Below are 6,135 nucleotides of genomic sequence, written 5' to 3'. Positions count from 1 at the left end.
GGACAGGGAACAGTGAGACTCAAGAGGAGCCCAAAACAAGTGACTCAGACACATCAAAGAGTCAAAGTGTCCAAGCTGCTGAACTCACTGACACTACAGGGGTGAGTTACATCCATTATTAAACAGTTTGTTCAACCGTATCATTTAATGTGGTACTGATGCACTGTTCACAATGAGCCATGCATCTTCATTGATAAAACTCATTGTTTATTGAGAATTCCTTCACTAAATTCTCTGTACGCCTCTGGAATTCATTGCCTTTAAAAAAAAAAATCCATGCTTCTTTTTAACCTGGACTCGAGAATGTTTTTCCCATTTAAGGTATGCATCCTTCTAAGTGCTTTGGTTCTAGTATAACCCCAATTGAGGGAGGGGTGTTGAGTATTTTTGTATCTACTAGGACATGGTAGGCAGTCCTGTTTTTGGAGGGCCACCTTCCTGTAGAGTTTAGCTGCAACATATTTGTGCATATCTGAACCAGCTAATTAAAGTCCTCAGGATTAATAGAAACCTACAAGCAGGTGTGTTAGTGCAGGTTGGAGCTGAACTCTGCAGGATGTTGACCCTCTGGGACCATGATTAGACAGTCCTGAGGTAGAAACAAGAATAGGACCTCTTAATCTGGGTTGTGCTACCAATGATGGCATTTTAAAGGTGACACGTCATGAAAATCTGATGTTTCCCATGTTTAAGTGCTATAATTGGGTCCCTGGTGCACCTACAAACCAGTAAATGTGAAAAAGAACAATCTAGTAAAAAATTTTTGGTAAGCCTTTAACTGCAAGCTTGTAGAAAAATTTGAGCCGCTCATATTTTGCTCCCCTCATGATGTAAAAATCACATGTTTATATGTGACCCTGGACCACAAAACCAGTCATAAGGTTAAATTTTACAAAACTGAGATGTATATATAATACGAAAGCTCAGCAAATAAGCTTCCTATTGATGTATGGTTTGTTAGGATAGGACAATATTTGGTCGAGATACATCTATTTAAAAATCTGGAATCTGAAGGTGCAAAAAAATCAAAATCCTGAGAAAATCACCTTTAAAGTTGTCCAAATTAGGTTCTTAACAATGCATATTACTAATCAAAAATTACATTTTGATACATTTATAGTAGGAATTTTACAAAAAATCTTCATGGAACATGATCTTTACTTAATTTCCTAATGATTTGTGGCATAAAAGAAAAATCAATAATTTTGACCCATGCAATGTATTATTGGCTATTGCTACAAACATACCCCAGCGACTTAAGACTGGTTTTGTGGTCCAGGGTCACATATTAGATCTGTGCCACACAGATCTAATATAAACATGTGATTTCTTTCCCATCTGTTTACCTTCAGAGACAAAATCGAATGTTTTTGTAACTCCTGTGTGTTTTTAACATAAACCTTTGTGTATTTGACAATTTAAGCGCAATAAAACATGAAAGAGTAGTAAGTTTAGTACTACAGTTGCTTTCCGTGCACATGCTTTGGATGTGCGCTCAGAAAACCATATATCACGTTTAAACTAATATGGTTTAAAACGCATGATTTTCACGTGATAGACATGATAATCAAAACCAAACAGATGTTTTTAAGCAAAGTATCTAAGATACAAGCTGTAAAGGCACAGCCCTAGTCTGGAAAAGGGGGTGGGGAGAAGCAGCTCATTTGCATTTAAAGAAACATGCACGAAAACAGCGCATTTCTGCTTACATTTAAAATAGACATTTTCAAAAATATATAATACATGATCTGTGAGGTATTTTGAGCTGAAACTTCACAGACACATTCTAGACACACCTGAGACTTATATGCGACCCTGGACCACAAAACCAGTCTTAAGCAGCACGGGTATATTTGTATAAATAGCAAAAATACATTGTATAGGTTGTAAAATTATTGATTTTTCTTTTATGCAATAATCATTAGGATATTAAGTAAAGATCATGTTCCATGAACATATTTTGTAAATTTTCGACAGTAAATATATCAACACATAATTTTTGATTGGTAATATGCATTGCTAAGGACTTCATTTGGACAACTTTAAAGGCGATTTTCTCAATATTTGAATTTTTTTGCACCCTCAAATTCAAGATTTTCAAATAGTTGTATCTCGGCCAAATATTGTCCTATCCTAACAAACCACACATCAATGGAAAGCTTATTTATTTATTATTTATGTATTTATATTGACCCCTATGACTGGTTTTGTGGTCCAGGGTCACACATTTGCTTATTGTAAAAGTGGCATAATAGGTCTCCTTTAAATATTTGTTTTAGTGATGCTTATTTGGGCAAAATCACGTTTACTAATACTTTTAAGTGTTAAAATGAAATGCAAAACTTATTCGATTTGTGCTACAGACATGATCAGTGCCTCAAAATGTGCAGCTGGTTGAGGAGAGGTACTCTAAAAACAAAGCATTTTTAAGGATCAGGATGAATCAGTTCTATCATTTTAATGCAGGTTCTGGGATATTGTTAGTTGGAAACACCAAGGTGCGATTAAAATATCCACAATGTGCATAAAAACATATACGCTCATTTGACCAAATTTTTTTTCCTGTAGTAAGATGTGCATGAGCTACTATGAAATCACATTTACAGAAAACAGAAATTCTTGATGTGCATCAAAACATCATGCAAATAATTTGTTGAAGGAAGATGGGCTGTCCAATCCTGGTCCTTGAGGTCCAATGTTTTGCAGAGTTTAGCCTCATCTTGGTCTCAACATACCTTTCTGTGAGATTCTAGTAATTCTTGATTACCTTGGTTTAGGTGTGTTTAATTGGAGTTGAGCTGAACTGCACGACAATGGCACTCCAGGACCAGATTAGACAACCCTAAGAGAAGAAAATATCAGCTGACCAATGTCTTTGCATAGCATCCCAAACATGGAACCGTTGCTGACTGCTTGCAAACATTGTGTGTGAGCTCCAAGTTGCAACAAAATCATAAATTTAGTATATTATATTGAACAAGTGAATATTTTACTTTGAGGAAATGGGGGTTCAGTTCTCTTGGACCCATTGGATGGAAAGGCTATTTTATCTGCAAATAGCTTTGCAAAATTGCGTTTGTTTACATAAAATTCACAGCTTTGAAAGGAAAACTGTCCACTTAGGATCTTTTGAGTTGATCCAGTAAGTCACCGGTTGTAAATCCAGTGACATTTCCATCCATGATATAGGTGTGTGGGAGGAGTGATGCAGGGTTTATTTGTGCATGTTACTAATAAGGAGTCTACTTTCTTTTGTAGAATTGTGATCCAGTTTCATAATGACTCAAATGTGAATTCACTGCTGGAGCCTTTCACAACATGTAAACACTGCTGAGTTTCTCTTTCCTTATAAGACATTCACTAAAATAGCATTAGCCTCTCAAATTGTCTCCTATTTTGTTTGGGTGTACAGGAAGCCAAAGATAGCTTTTGTAGCGTTCAGATGAGATTTAATGGAATATGGAATGCGTGCCTTTGGGAAAATGAAGGAGTCTCCTTTCTCCTCGATCTGTATCTTGAGGCCAAGCCGTGTTTATACAACAACTCGACAGACAATTGAAACAGCGCCCTTATGATTTGCTGCATTAATGACTCATGAATATTTTTAGACGTGTGTTTATGGTAGAGATAAGCTGTTAAAGGTAATATAAATAGTTATATACTCCACTCTCATTGGCTGCTGATGTTGGTTATTCTGCAAATAAGAGTTTTTCTTCTCCTGATGATGACACTTCAGATTTTGTTCTTGTTGGCAATGCTCATCATCACTGATGAGATGCCATCAGTAACTGTTATTTTGCTGAAGGGAAACATTTCCTCTTAAACCTCTCTGAGAGGCAGGAACATAAGATGGGTTTTGTGATAGGACAAATGCCAATGGGGGAAACATGCATATATTTTGCCAAGCAAATCTCACACTGTGGTTAAAAGATTCCTATACCACTAACCATAATGTACCATGGTGAAATATATATATATATATATATATATATATATATATATATAAATAAATCCCAGGAAGTTTCCAAAAAATCCTGGAAACTTTCCCCCCAAAATTCTGGAATGTTTCCGAAATTAACTGGATATTTTCCAAATTTTTGCAACCCTAATGCTGATGCTTCAGAAGGAAACACAATGCATTAAGAGCCAGAGGTGGTGTAAACTTTTGAACAGAATGAAGATGTATACATTTTTCTTATTTTGCCTAAATATCTTTTTTTTTTCTTTAGTACTGCCTTACATGTTTTCCAGAAACATTGTGTTTTCCTTAAAGCATCAGTGAGCTTTAAACCTTCTGTAATAGTTGAATTTGAAGTTGTCCTCAGTGTGAAAAGATGGATCTTAAAAGTGTACAGTCATTGTTAAAAAAATGCTCAAATGCACAAAAATGCTAAAAACCAAAGAATATGTGGAACCTCATGAACAACTATCACTAAACAAAAAACCCCACAGCTGTGGCTCATTCAGGTTACAACACAGTATTAAGAATCAAGTGTATGTAAACTTTTGAATAGAGTCATGTTTATAAATTCAACTGTTATTTTCTCTTGTCTTTCATGTTAAACGTCTTTTAAATATCTTATTCAGGACAGTGCTAAATAAAAAAAATAACATGCAATTTGTAAGATTTTTATTTTGGTAAAAGAATTAACATTTTGCAGATTCTGAATGTATTTGTATTTTGCAGAAGATGAATGTAAACTTGACTTAAACTGTACACAGAAAAAAAATTATATACTTTTACATTAACAATGCAATCAATATTCTATTTATTACAACTGAGTATGAATCTCATTAAGTTAGTGTTTTTAAGCATTTTACACTTATTCCAAAATAACTCAAGGCAGTAATAATTTAAACAATGTTTTATTTGTTTAAAATAAATCTTAGTTCTTTTTAATAGTTCCCTTTTTTTTGCATTTTTCAGATCATTACTCATCTAAGATCAGTAAATATTGGTCACAGAGAGCTGATCACTTACTAAAAACTCCATCAGGTTATGTTTTCATGCCATTTTAAGTCTTACTTTGATCTAACAAAGTGGTTATATCTAAGTGTGTAAGTTGTTTATTTACTTTTTAAATTATTCTTCCCATTTGCACGATTATATTGATCATGAATGCGGAACACGCACAAACACAAGAAGTGGGATTAATCGTATAAACCAATCATATCCAGTGATATTGAATAATATCGCGATAAAGACATTGCCTTCTGTCATGTGACTTCCGCCATTCATTCTCAATAACCCCCCGCCAAACTCAACGCTTGCTTTATGCTGCGTTCACACCAAACGCAAATATGCGTCTAAATTCGCGCCTGCCGCGCGTAGTTATACGCGTGACCAGTTTGTGTGCATTCGCGCGTCGAGCGAAATTTACGCACGTCGCGCGTCAGAGTCGAAAGTTTCGAACCCGCGCCCAGTTCGATGACCTGCTGTCGTACAACTCCGGCCAACTACTCACTGCCAAAATTAGACGTTCCTCCATTTTGAATAAGTGACTCCGGGCGGGCCTGCCGCCACAGAATCAAGTAGGCTCCTGATTGGTTAACGCGAATTTGGTTAACGCGAATTTGTGTCAAACGAGTGAATGCACAAATAGCACACTTTGCGTGTAATGCACCAGACGCTCAATTCAATGAGGCGAATTCCCGTCTACCGCGCCGCAAGAACTCCAGAGAATCTTACCATTGACTTAACATTGAAATCACTCGCGCCAGACGCATATTCGCGTTTGGTGTGAACGCAGCATTAGGGCGTCTGTTAAAAATCAATGGGCTCAGGGGAGGTGAGAGACACGGAATCCAATCGTAACTTTACCAGCTCTTGTCACTGTTGGACAATGTTTCTTTAGAAAAAACAGTGATTTACACACTTTTTAAAGTTATATTTTGTAATATTTGTGTCGTTTTGTTTTTGTACTACGAATATTCATCTATATATATTATCTCATCCAATATTTCTGAGGAGGCAGAAATTAGTTATTTTTTCTATTAAAAATGCTGATTAAGATGAAGATTTTGGAGCTAAATCATGGTAAAAAGGGTCAAATGTCACCCGTTTAATCAGTCTTCGACTATTCTCATTGTATTTGTTGCAATGCCCTAGAGTTCAGTAGCATGTTTTTGAATATG

The 6,135-nt window shown here is 35.8% G+C and overlaps 1 protein-coding gene across 2 annotated transcripts in view; it reads left to right on the top strand.

The window, feature by feature from the left end:
* Positions 1-6: 6 nt before the first annotated feature.
* The window catches only part of mrvi1 (murine retrovirus integration site 1 homolog), a 59,557-nt gene continuing 53,428 nt past the window's right edge, over positions 7-6,135 (top strand). For both annotated transcript variants that reach the window (XM_073836837.1, XM_073836836.1), the window contains exon 1: positions 7-101. The gene's annotated coding sequence lies outside the window, so the exon portion shown is untranslated. The remainder of the gene's footprint in view (positions 102-6,135) is intronic.

The sequence above is a fragment of the Garra rufa genome, chromosome 3 (genome assembly GCF_049309525.1).
Source record: "Garra rufa chromosome 3, GarRuf1.0, whole genome shotgun sequence".
Lineage (NCBI taxonomy): Eukaryota > Metazoa > Chordata > Actinopteri > Cypriniformes > Cyprinidae > Garra > Garra rufa.
The sequence above is the reverse complement of the archived record's forward strand: the minus strand, read 5'-3'. Positions and strand labels throughout refer to the sequence as shown.